General features: G+C 36.7%; 2 protein-coding genes across 11 annotated transcripts in view; one reads left to right on the forward strand and one right to left on the reverse strand.

Moving 5' to 3' along the window:
- CMSS1 (cms1 ribosomal small subunit homolog) overlaps positions 1-16,138 on the reverse strand; it is a 250,557-nt gene that overhangs the window by 213,540 nt on the left and 20,879 nt on the right. The gene's annotated exons all lie outside the window — the stretch shown is intronic.
- Positions 1-16,138, forward strand: part of FILIP1L (filamin A interacting protein 1 like) — a 215,149-nt gene that overhangs the window by 181,612 nt on the left and 17,399 nt on the right. The gene's annotated exons all lie outside the window — the stretch shown is intronic.

Raw genomic sequence — 16,138 nt, forward strand, 5'->3', positions numbered from 1 at the left:
AGGCACTTGCTATACTTTTGAATAACTTTTACTGTAGTTTACAGAGGGCTGTATAAACTGCCACAAACACTACTCTGCAATAAGATTATGCTATGTCTGAAAGAAAAAAACTAACTAGTTTAATTACTAACAAACTTTTCAACTCCTAACACACTGCTTCCCTCTTCTGTGTCTTGTGTGCAAGTGTCAAATCACAAGAGGACAGAACTGTCAGATTTTGATGAAAAAACCTTTAAATCCTGGTCATCAAACAAATTATGAGGGTTTCAAAACCAGAAAACCCCCTGGTCTCTTCAAAACTTATTCTGCCAGATGCTGAACAGTATTTAGGTTATTAAATCCAAAAACATCAGAGAATGGAAAGCAGTTTTGATGAGGCACTAAGCACCTTGAAAGATTACACCTTAGTGTGTTCATAATTCACAACTGCATAGTATACAAAACTATACTGCCCTCTCCCTTGATTAAGGACCAAACCCTATCAAATCCTTGTTTATAGGAACAACTGCGATTAAGTCAATTGTACTGTCCTACTTGCAAATTCAGAATACTAAGTATTGCTCTCCAGAGTCTTCTGTGTAATTTAAAATGTTGGAAGAGTTAGACTTCTTAAGACCTTTAAACTCAAACTCTTCTTGAAAGTAAACCAGGTTTTTGTTGTATGTTTTCATTTTCCTTAATATGAAATTAAATTGGCGTTAAATGTTGGGACAGCAGAAAGGGAGTTTTTTTCTGCTTTATTTGATGTTTTAAACCCTGAAAAGTCCTTGTGGAAGTATATATTTCAGAAAAATCAAAGCTGATACAATCATATGCATTGCTACACTATCAAGTATAGATAGATCAAGTCAAACTATCATGTGTGAACATTTTTGTGACTTTTTTTTTTGCTTTAAACAACAAGAAAATATTAAGTAGTTATTTTCCACATGCTTCTAAAAACATATAGAGAGACATTTCATTTCAAAGATAATTCAGGTATTTGTGTATTATTAACTTTGTCATTTAGATAAAGGTCACATCCACGTTTCCAAGATAATCTTCTTTGTAACAAGCAAAGTTTATACCTCAGTTGATGCCATGAGTCTGCCTGACTATAGAATCGGGGGAAGAGGGCACTGTATAGTATATATACAATGAAAGAATCCTAGCAACCAGAACAAATCTAAGTTTATAGTAGAAAACCAATACCCCGGATCAGTATCCTAAGCCCCTTACAATGTTTTCTGCTCGCTATTCTGTCATTTCTGCAGACTTGCAAACAGTGTCCTAGCATTTTTAGATCTCTTTCCTGATAAATGATCACTTGATTTCCTACATATCCTATATCCAGTGGATTTAATAATTACTACATTGTTAAGTTATGAAGTGGAGAAGTTAGCTACAATACAAAATGATATGTTATGAACCAAAGTTAAGTAACAGACCTCAAAAATGTGTCTGAGTAGAAAGGATAAGATGAAGTCAAAAGACTACAATATGATGAAGAAAAAATGTTCATATTAATGCTACACATGAAATAAACATATATAAACATATATATTTGATAAAGGCAGTAACTGGGGAGGGGAAAAAATGCCTGCTCATAGGGAAGAGACTATTTCAGCTACTCCAAAACCAACAGAGGAGGCCAATATTTATCATTAATTACTGCTTTAGTAATATCCAAAGTACCATCTGTACTGTGAATGCTGTGAGCCTGATACAAATCGTAACATCTTTGAAAATCCAGAACAACTTTATTTCCCATAGTCTGTCTTCCTTAGATCGAAAGGGAAAGCAGTCTTCACTTAATACAGGACCAGTTTTACTCTCATTTATACTGGTAGAAGTCCAAAATAATTAGACAGAGGTATAATTATTAAAATGTCTCACTGTTGTTTCTCCCTCACCTCCAGCATTACACTCCTTTTTTTTTCTTTCAGATTTCTTAATATGCAGAGACTATCTTACTTTAAACAATTAAAATGTAAGCTTGTATCACGTAGCAGTAGACAGTAAAGGAAAATAATTATGACATAATTCAGTCTTCAACAATTGTATTTCTTCACTTAAATTTCTTTTTATAATAACTTTTTACAACATTCAATGTAAAAAGCAAGCATTTTAAGACAAATATATCCTCCAGAAATGAAAGTCAACTTCCTATCAAACTGCATTGACCCTTTGTTCCTTCCCCGTCACTTCCCTCCACTGCGAAACACTGCATAACTGCTGACAGTATAATTTTTAGAGATTTGACCCAGAAGACCAAAGGATATAACTTGCACTTATTTTATTTTTCCCATCACTACTAGTGAAATAAACTTATCACTTGATTTTTGCTAATGGCACTTTCATATTTACCCTATACTACTATGAATTATATTTGCCATTGTCATGGGATTTAAAAAAAAAAAGCATGGTTTTACTCCCAGCAAGTTTTCCCTCTATGGCAGTTGTTAAAACGCTGGTGCTTTTCTTCAGGAAAAATTCTTTACCAGGGCACGGGTAAGTGAGCAGCCACTGCTCCTCTGGACCTCTCCTGCAAACAGCTTTTCTCAAATCCTGGGTGTGGTATTACCCGAATACCATTCATTAAAGAAGCAATTAAAATATTTAAGTCATAGAAGCAATTAAATATTTAAGTCAGAGAATCCTAAGGAGTTTACAATGTAGGAAGATGTCTCTTTAAAAACCATCCCATAAAATTTTAGTTCTGACTCATTAATAGTTCCCCTTAATACTTTAGTGTGTCATCAAGTTGATTTGAGCTTAGAAACTATGTCTTAACAATACAAGTAAATTATTTTTAATTGCTTAGGGTTTTTTTTTTTCCTCATATTGAATGGATTCTGCCATGGCATCCTTGAAGTTTATGTTGAGCTTTTTTGAAGTGGTTCAAACGTCGGTTAGTTCTGCCATTCACTAAACTGTGTTACTCGGCTCCAAGACAGTAGGAGGCATTGCTGAAAAATTCTAAATATAGCACCCAGGCTTGTGATTTAAGTGAAGTAATGGACATTTTGAGTCTTAACACCTCTCAGAATCTTATGCTGATTTTGCAGTTTGCTGTGTTTTCTGTCAGCGAGACAAAAATCACTTTGATTGCACGTCCAGGGCACCATGTCATTTCTGGAAGGTCAGTAACAGCACTCACGCTGATGGACCAATGGTCCACGCTCAGACATTCACAGCTCACTTTCCTCAAGCATTCCCAAATTTGAGGAAAACATGCTTGAAGATTTTCTGTGGCAGCTTGTGGCCTCCAGGTGAAAACAGTACAAAACCAACACCTCCCAAGGCACTGCCTCCTCACCAGAACAACAGAGCTGAGACGACAGCAAAGAGGTGAATGTTCATGCACTAAATGAATGCTAGCTGAGCAAACACCCAGCAATATCATTGTATAACCCTCCTTTAATAACAAATGGAAAGCTTGGGGGTGAAAGTTCAAACCAACCTTGCTAGACAACATTTCAACACAACTCAAAGTCCTATAACCTTGGTCATCCAACTTGATAAATGCACGTACTTTTTGCCTGATGCAGAGGTCACCTTTTCTGCTACAGCTCATTGTTTATATCATGATGATGTAACACAACTGGTTGACTTCAGCCTCAAGCTGGGTAGGTGACCTATGGACAACATCCAGAGAGTGGCTCCTGAGATAAATAAGAAGGACTTAAGCCACTTTGCTTCACTCTACAGGCTCATAGAAGCTTGGCAACCAGAGCACACAACCACCTAACTGCTCGTGCTTAAGCTTCGACAAACCTTTACAGACCTACTACAGGTAGGGTACACAAAGCTCCAGTGTACAAGTCTGAAAATGTGGACAGAAAAAACTAAACACTTGTGACAAGAAAAACTTTAATCTTGCATACATTTTGGGGATGTGAAAGAAGACATCAACCAGATTTCATTGTCCTTTATAGGCTTTCCAAGGCTTGGGAAAGAACACAACAATTGCACTTAAAAGAAATGATAGGTTAGAGTGCTCAAAGATCTGCCTTAAACCTAGTATTTAAAGCAATTTCTTTCAAAGTCATTGCAGAGACTGAATTTAAAACTGTGCCCTTTTTATTACAGACACAAAGCTCATCTAGTGTTTGCATAGCAACTACTGCAGCAATAAGAACTTAAGAGAAAGAGGAGAAATTTTAAAAACTAAAATGAAGCAGCATGTTGCTACTACCATGAGAAAAAACACAGAAGATTGGCTGTTTAAAAATGGAAAGTAATGCACTCATAAAACTCACATTTTAATCACATGGTGGATTTCAGCACGTGGACAAAACCACCTTAGAGAAAGTATAAGCTGACTGAATTCCATCAACTTTTTATGGATTTAATCACTATTCTGGTAAAATTTGCATAACTTTCAGTTATCAAGTCAAATTATGAAGGAAATTTTATTCACCATTAAGCTTGGCTTACCCAAAACTAATGTCACCCACCACACTCCCAAACAGGATTCTGTTCTACTTAGCTACACAGAGGTTTCCCGGAAGAACCCTAATAAATACCACAGTTATTTTTGTTTTCAACTTCAAAATGTTCTCCCCAGTCAAGCATGTTCTCAACCTCAGTAGACCCATTCTGTTTCAGATCCCTACCTAGAAAAGAAGGAAGTGAATTACATGAGCCTAATTTCTTCTTTAAATTTTGGTCACTTGAACCTGGGCATACAACGGCTCCACATTCGGGGTAGCCAAACCCTGAACTAAATATTTGAGATCCAGTGCTGAACACACTAACTTGGATGTAGAAGAGTGGAAAAAAATGCAATTTGTTAATGCTCAAAGCTGAAGCATTTTCTTAACATGCAAAATAGTACTTCCATGTGAAGAAAAGTCTTTTCACTAGCAGCCCATGTCATTTCCAAATTAAATACTCAACTGGCTCCAATGAAAAGGCCACCATGAACCCTGGCAGGCTTAAAACTTCTCCTAAAATACATGTTTCTAAAAACATATCTAATATATAAATGGATATGTGCATTTGCTTGCATATGGGTAAGCAGAGCAGGGGGATAAAAGGCCTCTGAAGCGAAGTCAGCAAGTACAGCTTCCATATAGGTCAAATCAAGATGGATGAAACAGACTGCTTGTGAGGGTGGTATGGGGGTCACACCAGTCCATGGAGAACATTTAGGCTTGTGCTAGGAGATGCACACACAGATTCCTTTTCCGGAAAGCAGCAGGCAACAGCTGACAAGTATCTTCAAGCCTACAGATTTTGCTAAACCCTATAAAGGAGAAGGGAAAAAAATGCCACATGGCATACAAAGCAGCAGCCACTTTGGAAAGTGTCTGCTCGCCCTTGCTGTGTTCCCATCCTCTGCTTAAAGCTCTAGGTGATTACTGCCATCTTGTAGAATACAAAAATTATCCTATTTCTATCAGGATTAACTAGGTGGGGGGAATCAGAATTTGACAGGATAACATTTTATAACCTGTGAATGACCCACTCACATATTGAGGCTAAAGCAGTTAACCAAACAACTAGCAAGTTCTGTCTAGAGATGAATTGTGTCTTTTTATATTCAGCATTTGAAATCACGTTATAAATTGATGATAAAAGCTAAAATGTATTACATCAGAAACATACTGCACATGAAAGCATGCTACAGCTCCTTCATTTTCAGAGTGACATCTGAAAATAGGAAAATATAACCTAAACATCACAGACCATCAGCCAAGAGGCAAGAGATCAAATAGGGCATGTAGCCAAATGCCCTTCAGTCACATAACGATACTGAGTTATAAATCAGTTTGGGGTACAATAATGAAGCAGGGAATGTTTGACTGAATTAACAGTTGTTTGAAGAACAGGGAACGCTTGGAGTCTAGAAGTCTTCATATGAAGGGGCACGAGAAGTATACATGCACGTGACCCTCCTCTTTCCTAAAAAATAATTTTTTCTATGACAGTTTTTGAAAGGCAGAGAGAGAAAACTGGAAAACAAGTAATTATGGAAAAAGTAAGTATCTCTCTTGGTTTTAGGAAGACTGTTCAGATCAATTTTAAAAGAGATTAAGAAACCATGGGTCATAGAATAGCTAGAACTAGTAAAATCCACTTTTTCACCCTAATAGTTTAGGGTTTTTTCCCTAATAAATAGAGAAACATTTATTTTCCAAAGCAAGCAACAGTTACTCCAGCTGCTGAACACATATGCAAGTAGCTAGATAAACAAACGAACAAAAACTCTGATTCTACGTACAAACTGTTACTGGCACTTTGAGTGGGCATATGACTAAATGACCCAATTTTCTATTATGCTTAAGCAGGGTGCTTGATCTTTAACACAGTGAACTATCAAGGCTGCAGAATAATGGAAAATCTTACTTCAACCTGATAATCAACACACCTGAGAGTAAAAGTTGTTTCTTTTAGTTAAACAAATCATCACAGGTGAAAAGGCTACTTAAAATTATTATTTGTTATTTAAATATGTGAATTAGATCTATGAAGCAAACCTTGGTTAGAACTATAACCATTAAAAAAATTCTCAGACTATCATCTTTTGCTCTCTACTGTAGCTTCCTATCCTGCAGTCTAAAGCCAACGTGTTAGTCCTCTTTGAAGAGGATCAGTTTGGAGAAAATGTGTAAACTTAAATCCTGAACAAGAGCACCTGTGCAAAGGATTAACACACTTTAAACAGGCATGCATTGACTTTGCACCTTTAGATGATTCACCAAGTTCTCCCAGGCCAATGTGGCCCAAGGTCCTACTGAGACATGAGAAAATACAGCTTCCAAACATCCCACACTTCAAGACCAAACACATTCAGATACAGGAGACAAACAACAAGACATTTAGCAGGATTAGGACAGATAGCAAGAAAATGAACTGTCTCCCAGGTAGCAAAGTCCCCAGAACTACAGACCTTTGATACTTCAAACTGTACCCAGAAGCAACTTGTATTAAAACTATTTCTGATGTATTACAATTTACTGTTTGCAGGAAAGTAGCAGCATTCTTCATCACTTGTAGCTTCAAAGCCATCTTTAGCTAGTTAACTACGCTACAATGCCTTGCTACAAACTTGCTTTCACTTGTGTCCTCCAAGATGAAGTGCTGGCCAAGTCTTTGAGAAAAAGGACACTCTCACATTACCAGGTCTACAGGAAAAAGATACAAATTTAGCTTAAAAGAGAAATATCTGTTTGACACTAGTGTTACAACTGCTCTTATCAATTCCAGTCTTTGCTACTATAAAAAGTTGCAACTGTATCAGCAAACCTGATTAAAGTGTTCAAACACTCAGAATTTATTATACACATACACAGGGCTACTTCAGGAAGTCTTAGGATGTATGTATATAACAAAGATTACGTGGGTACAAACAGGACCCTCAAGAAGTCATGGAATTTTATCCTGCACAGGAGCAACACTACCTACATCATTCCTGAGGAATGTTTGCCTAATTGCTTTTAACTAACCCCATTCCTCCAAATGATGGCAAACTCAAAGTCTTCCCAGACAGCCCCCATTCAGTACTAAAGTACCTTTCTTCAACTTGCAATGTTTAATCTATGTGGTTCTAACCACAATTTCAGCACATAAATTCTTGTCATGTGCATTGAGCGTGTGGAGAACATACTGAAGTTTGCAGCCAACTTCTACCTGTCCAAAAGCAAGTGGCCACTGTCTGACTGAGCTGCTCATCCAGGACTGGCAGCAACAAGGAGGATGCCTTCATTCAGTTCAACAGAGGAAGTGCGTGTGGCACTATGGAAAGGTCTAAATTTTACCACTGCTGATGACTGATAACATACAAATAAGGTCATGGTTAGCATAAGAGACAGGCACAGTGCCTGTTCTGCTCGTGGATGAAAATGTGGCCCCAGACATTTATTTCTATATAAAATGTGTGTTTAAATTGTTTTAGGGAACATCCAGTTCCTGTAAATGTTATGGGAAAATGACATTTACCACTAACCAGCCTCTTCTGAGTAACATGATGTGTTATTGTTGGCTGAGTGCCATTTTCCGTCATACCAAAAATATTAACTAATTGAAGTTAAAAAAAAATTGTATGAATTGGATCCTTGCACAATTATGCCCAGTTCTGGTCAAGACAGCAGCACTAGCACTGCCCCAGGTGAATCAGATGCCAGCAAAGCACCTATTTTCTCAACTGCCCCCCAGAAAAAGCATCCAAAAAACAGAGGTCCACCTTGAACTTGCACACTATAATGTAATATACAGAATAAAAAACTCACAAATTTTAGACACGATTTACCTATTGAAATTGCTTAAAGAAAACTCAGATTGTTCACTTGATCTAAAACCAGTATTATCATTAAACTGAGAAGTGTGAAAAGATGACTTGAGGGTTACAAACTTATACAGAGCTCAAGTAACTGACTCATTCAGGGAATCGGGACTTCTGCAAACTCCTCAGTCACTTGAAGGATGCAGATGAAATAGCCAAGCCAAAAATTCAGCTCTCCAACTATTACACTACCATCTACAGTAACACAGCATGGCAGTGATAACTAAGCAGGGTTTGCCTCATACAAACTAAACACACATGGCCAGGGTAATCAGTGCTAGTAGCAGCCTGACCAGAAATTTCCAGAACTTGAGCAAGTTGCACTTCCTTTTTGTGCCTCACCTTCCCGCAGAGAACAGGGTGGAGGCAGACTGGGCTCTAAAAGACAGTTCTCAGGAGCTCAGTTAACTCCTGCTGTAATTTTTCACTGGCTAAATCTTAGCAGTAGGCTCCAGTGGTAACCATTGCTGGTGCTGACGCTCCAAACAGACAATGCAAACACGTCCACCTGCCCATGGAGAGGAAAAACACAAAGAAGAATGGAAAAACTGTGTCCTGTTTATCTCTGTAGTACTGAGTGTTCTATAGCACCGGTGATTTTAAAAATGGCTCAATAACTATGGTCAAGTAATAATGTTCTAGCAGTAATGCTTAAAGTACACATTTGAAACAAAACTCAGGTTCATAAGACATGGGATCTCTCCCATCAATTTAACCTGTTATCATGCAATATCAAATACCAAATCATCAAATGCAACAATTTCAATGACACTGTCATTTAAAAATCACAAATTATAAAAAGCAGTAGTTGTCTTGATTTATTTTATGTAGTTACCATACTTTTAAAACCTCTTTGGATTAATGTTAATTCTCGAATTAACCTGTTACAGTAAGTCAACACTGCTTTTCCATTTTAAGAAATCTGAAGTTCAGGCACAAAATTTTACTTGTTAAACATGAAGAAAATACAAAAGCAGGACCTGGATTAGTAACTGAGAAGTTCTGCCTCAGTCTTGTTGCTTTGACCCCTATACCACATCTCTTGTGGTTCATCTTTCCATTTCCTTCTGAAAGCTTTCCATCTGCAAAACTATGATTTCCTGGCTGACGTAAATTTGAAGAGTTCCAAATTCTGGTGTTGCATCTGAAATTACTTGCTTTATTTCTGACTTTACAGGCAATGTGGAGAGAGAGTGAGAGAGACAGAAAAGGAGAATGAATATGCACTACAGTAATACAAAAAAAATCCCACACTACTAACCAACAAAACCCAAGTTGTATTCATGTGAGCTGAGTTACTGATGCATTTAGATTCAGAACAGAAGAGGATTAACAGTCACACTACGTGCACAATTACGTATCAGTGAAATGGCAACAGTAATAGATACTGAGTTCAAAGAATAACTGAAATAGCTGCTAAATCCAGAAAGGCAGAAGAAGGAAGCAGAGTGCATCTGAAATGGTGACACATCAGAGCTCAACTCACAATTCATCGTGCCATGTTTTCTAGTAGCTGAACTCTGGGACCCTGAGTTTTTAAGGCTAGCTTCAAGTATAGCTCATTGTTATTGTGGTCTTCTCAGGTCAGCGCTCATTTACAGTTGTTTTTCACGATATGCAGTCAAGAAAAACAAACAAACAAACAAACAAACAAACAACACAAAACCCAAACCAAACCAACCAACAAACAAACCAGAAAAATCTGCCAGCAATTTAATAGGATAGCAACTTCTTGACTCCCACCTAGATGTCCTGCACCTTTCAAAATGTCAGACATTGCGAATGGCTACTGCTACAAGATTAGAAATGGACAGAATTAATAACTATCATCTTGCATATTCAAACAGTTACTGCCACAGAAAACATTAATACTTTTTACACACAACTGATGTTTCTGATAGGTGATTTCCAAGAACATCTAGATACACAGAGAATATAATTCAAGACAGAAAATTATTTTCTTAAACTGAGGTTTCATGATAAAACAAAACTGAATTTTAGTACTCAATTAAAATTATTCCAACTAGAAGTGAATGTTAATCCAATCTTAAATTAACCAACATAAATTTGTTAAACATTTCTCATGCCATTTACTGTCACCCAATTTACACAGGATTTCATAACATTTATGATGGCCATTATCCCCATATCACCAGGAAGAACATTCAGGAGCTTAGTAGTTGTGAAATCAGTCACAAACAACGTTACTGTTCCAGATTAATTAATTTTTAAAAGAATATATTATCTGCATATGTTTACTCAGCATCTCGGCTAAATACATCTGGTTATCCATTTGAAATTTTGCCCAAGTTAACCCAGAAATGGCAACACCATTCATCATATATGACTTTTATTAAGACTTGTAAAGCAAGTCAGCATTTTAAGCATCAGATAAAACAACGATTACTCTGTAGTAGTTTGCAGAGTAATAAGCAGAACTCACACTCCCCTCATTAAAAGTCCTCATTTTATAAAATACATTTCCTTATCAGGAAATTTGCCTTACAGTCTCTTGCAGTTGAGACATGACACCCTTTGTGGAGGTTTGAATCCTAGTATAAACAAATGATTTAAAATATACATATGTAAATAATATATTGGAAAACTAATTTTAAAATAAGCGTCCACATTCTGTTGGGAAGTACTGACTGATTCAGATAAAGCCAACAGATTACACAACAGCTATGGTATGTTGTTGCTGTTGTAATTTCAAAGGCTTTTGACTTTCTTTATGATGGAAGGGAAGAAGCATCAATAAAGATAATAAAGAGAGCCATAAAAGTAGCTATAACATATAAGTTCATAAAGACTGCACACCAACAAGCAGAATTGTAACCACCAAAAAAAAAAAAAAAAAATAGCACAGCCATCCCAAGACCAGAAACCCATTTTAACAAACCCAAATTTTGTTGCCATAAACTGTGGAAGGCACAGACAGCCTGGCTTTCTACCAAAAATAAATATTTAACTGCATTGGTGTCAAAATTACAATAACTCGTAAAATTTACCAGAAATGATGAAGCATGTTTTTTCTCTTCTTAAAGGCCAAACCATGGCTTATTGCTAACCGGGAAGAATGCCCCAGAGGAAGAGGCATGACATCATCTACATTTAAAAGTTTTCAGCTTAGTGTTTTTATTTGCATTGTACAGGGGGAAATTCAAGCACGCATCCAAAAACTTTAGAAGGAAGTCTCCCTCATGTCATAACCTGTAGAACCTCTAGTAAGCCATGTCTTTTACATGGGGAAGGGTGAAGACCACACGAGCTAGATAGAAATATGTATCTTTGTGATTTACAAAAATGAAAAAAGTCACAGACATTGAAAATCTTGATCATTTCTGCAGAATGATCTGCAAGATATTTAATCAAGATATTGACAAGGTGTATATTAAAATCTCCTCAATACTTTGGTGGAAAGAATGATAGAAGTACAGCTTTACAAACCAACATCTATTTCACTTGCATCCTTAAAGAAAGTTATCATTACAAGATTGCTTAAAGGAAAAAAAAATTGTTTTGTTCTTATTATTGTAAGAATAATGATTCATTCTAGAATGAACTCTAAAGAATAAGGGTCTTGCAATCTCGGCTTCCCACGCTTTCTTTAGTTTCCCTGAAACTCAAAGGAAAAGCAGCCCCCTAAGAATTCTATAAAAACACAAATTAAACAGTTGATGTAATACAGGTTCCCCCATGACAACAGAAAACCCCACTTAAGGACAAAATATCACATGACACCAAGAAGATAGATAACTTTTTTGGGAGTCCCCATGTCTTGTAGAGAACACATAGTCATTACGTTGCTAAATACAATGTAGTGTAGCCAAAGCTATAGGCACTTGAAAAAAAGAAAAGGGAAAACAAGACAACACAATTGGATGCATGGCATTAACATGAAGAAGCTATAGTGTGCTTACTGAGGAAAGCGATTATAATGAACAGAGGAGAGCTGAGAAATAAAAATTCTTTAAGGAAATAAAAAAACAGGCAACTGGTATTGCAAACAAGTACAAAAATAAGGCACAAGAAACAGCCATTTATAACTGAAGAAAAAGTAATAAGACACTGCCCTGACTCTCGTTTAACTACCTAACATTCACATTCATAAAAATAATTTCCAATCTCTGTTTTTACTGGCCTGGATTCAGAAGAGTTAGTCCTATGATGTCAACTGCTTGGAATTATATGGGAAAGCTTTGACTAAATGATATACCTACCTTTGCCGAATATAAAATTATGTGATCATGAAACTCAACTGGAAATGGAAACAATAAAAATATTTTTTTGGATAGGGGAGCACCTATTCTTTTATTTTTGTTTTTTTAGCCAACGTATTTTGACCTTTGCATATCTTTGGTAAAATTGCTCTCTCAAATACTCTGGATACTGTTCTTCAGACAGAGAGTATTTTGGATGAAGTTAATACAAAGTATTGTTATTCTGTCACAAGAGTACGGAAAATATCACAGAGTGCTATGATCAGTTACAGCACTTCTTCAATTAAACATGTGACGCGCCTTAATTCAAGTGATGTACATCAAGTCCTGACGTGTAGAAGTCAGGTTACCTAACAAAGGTGACAAAAAACAAGCCATTAATTTTTAAAAAGCACAACCAACCAACAACGACAACAACAAAAAAACCCAACACAAACATACAAAAAAGCACACCACTAAAAAAACCCACCCAAATATTTTAGGGTCGTCTTCCATTCCTAAGCGCATGCGTGCGGACACAGTTGCTGTGACCTAGTGAACCATGAAACAGGAATTCAGCAGCCAAGGAAAACTTCTTCTGCAAATGTTAACGGACTCCTAGTTGACTTCTTACAATATCAATCTCAGTTCTGTCCAAGAAATCATTATCTATTCAGCAGTGTTGAGTGCATTTTCTGTATAGGAATATATGAATATTTCTGTATAGGAATGTATGAATACACATATAGTTATCAAAAACAAGTGCAAAACCTTGTTTCATTACACATAATTAAAAAATATATACCATGCTTAATGCACCTCTTTTTTCTTTCTAGAAATACATTACAATCCTTTAACTCACAGATTCCACTCTATGCTCTGTAACTTAACTTCAATTGAGTGATTTTATAGAAGTATTTTTTCAAAAAGAAATAGATGTCAGGGGTTAGAAATATTTGCTTTTCTGTTTGAATCTTAAAACTGCATTTTATCTTTTGAATGAAGGAAACATTTTAAAATACCCTAAAGTCCTCTGGCATGAGCAAAGAAACAATCTCTTGAAAATCCTTCTCAGCTGATACAATGATCCAGGTCAGATATCAATAATTTAGCTACTTCCATTCAAATAACTCTTGCAACACAGACTTGATCAGAGATTGGGTCAGACTACCTTGTTCAAGTACTCATTTGGGGCTGGAACCTCAAAGACTTTGCTGAAGCAAATCTTATGCATTCCAGACAGCCTGAGAAATAAGTTATAGAAGAAACAAAGAGGAGAAGAAGACAGAAAAAAATACAAATTGTACACAGACAGATGCTTACTGGAAGGACTGCTGGGATTATTCGCCGAAGCATTTGTCAACTGATTTTATTTATTATTTATACACAATTACACTACTTGCATCATTAAAAAATTACACAGCATCCCTATGAAAATTACAATTCTCGGTTACTATTTGGTCTAAGAGTTTTCTTTCTAAAGCAGTTTAAGGGGAATCAGTCACCAGAGCATTACAGTTTCATTTGGCCAGAGAGATACCAACTAGTTAATACAGAAGCATTGGGTAAAACACTGATTAATTTAGGTATTAATCACCTCAGCTAAATTTGCCTTACAAAAATAAATTATATTGAAACAAGCTAAAACAAATCAAATGCAAATAAGCCCAACTCTGTTTTAACAGTATCAATATGTCTTAACTTCATGCACACACAAAACCTGAGTTCATTCCAAATGAAATTGTTAGTTATGCTTCTGTTATGGTTTTATATCTATGGCAACGGTAAATCATCAATTGAACTTCACTACTAAAGCATTTAGAGAAAAGGGTGGGGAGGGAACAGAGACTTTTACACTAAAAACAATTCAAACTGAAAGTAGCACTGAAAAGTGGATGAAAGTTTACACACCAACACCACAGTAAAAAGCTGCCTTTGAAGATGGCGCAGTCTTCTCCCCACTTATTTGTTCGGTCAGCCAGCAGCATTCCTTCAAGCTCATTCCACAAACCTCTCCCTCTGCACTTATACCTCTTCATGTCTGATTTCCCCATTATGTTAACTGACTGCTGTAAAGAATTTGTGGCTGGTTTAAGTCTTTGATATCCACTCTGTTTATTGCTGCTTCCCATTCCGACAATTTTTCATATAAAGCATTTCATTACATTCAATATAGTGCAGATTACGCACTAAAATAAAAACACTGGGGATGGTGAAGGTGTTACAAGAAATTTTATAGTCATAAACGTCTATACAATACCACCATTCAATCAGACAAGTCTGATGGGCAGTTGTAGAATGGAGGGGACTTCCTCTCTCCGTGCGAGAAAAAATACAATGCCACCAAAGGGGATGCTGCTGAGGCGGCCTGTTAAGTGCCCAGAAATACACGTCTCCAGTCAGCCAACAGCTAATAAAGAGCTGTGCAAAGGAGGCCGCTGTCTAAGCTCTTCCTGAACTGAAAGGATGGCTGACACGGGAACTTGCCAGTGGGAAGCTGTGAAGACTCACCACTCGGACAAGGGCATCACAATAGTGAACAGAGACAAATGTGGAACAGGAATCTTACATCTCAGCAGCAACTTGCAGTCATAGTCGTACTTCAGAGAGGAAAAAAACCTAAAAAAAAGTAAGTGGCCTCAGCTAATGAGTGTTGAATAAGTCATTTTGTGCAAGTACAGTCCTGATATGCAATTCATTTCCCTTGCATAATCTGCACAACTGGATACATACAAAACATATGAACAATGGTGAAACATACAAATACTTATAATTTATTACTTCAATCTAGGCTTTTCAGACTTTTCTTTAATACCAGAATATAGTTACAGGTTGGCTGTGCGAAAAATCTAATTGAAAGGAGGCAAATGTGCCGGCCAAACCTGATCATACCTCAGACCAACTCCACAAATATCTCCCTGACAAAGAAAAGTCTACAAAAGAACCTAATTATTTGACATGTTTGGAGGTTTCTTAGGATCTCACATAAACAAGTGTAAATCTTATCTCAAGTCATTAATAAATTAAGTATGTTGCATCTCACTAAACACTGAGTACTAATATAAACTTGTAAAACTAATTTTGGAAAACCATTATGAAAACGTTCAAGAAGCATGTAAAAGCAGGGTTGCAGTTAGGTATATCTGCAAGTTTGGGATATAAGACCAAATCCAAGCCTAACAGACATCAAGATGTTTGGGCTTTCTTAAATTCAAAAGGCACCTGTTTATCTGCTGAGTTGCATTTTTTTGCTCTGATACAAAGTCACAAGGCCTGCATTTTCACTGACGACTGACTTACCTGCAATGTTTAGTTTTGCTCTGATGTGCTGCTTAGAAATGGACATTAGGCAGTCTGACTAATTGCCCAGCGTGGCTACGTTTCTTTCACATACTTCAACATCCATAAGGTTTAATCATAAAACATCATGAAACAGCAGGATGGTTTATAAGTAACTTGGGGGGGGGGGTATTAGGAGGTTTATGATGCTGTAAATTATACCTGTCCTTGAGGGCTGCACTGATTTAATTTCTCAATCACTACGATAATCCTGTTTCTTAAAAAAGCCTGCTTGCACATAGCCAGCCTCAGCAAACAGCCAAAATCAGTGTTGTTCCAGTGCAGAAGAGCAAAAAGTTGTGTTGCATCGATACCAGCCAAAAGCTGAAAA

This window comes from Caloenas nicobarica, chromosome 1, assembly GCF_036013445.1.
Source record: "Caloenas nicobarica isolate bCalNic1 chromosome 1, bCalNic1.hap1, whole genome shotgun sequence".
NCBI lineage: Eukaryota > Metazoa > Chordata > Aves > Columbiformes > Columbidae > Caloenas > Caloenas nicobarica.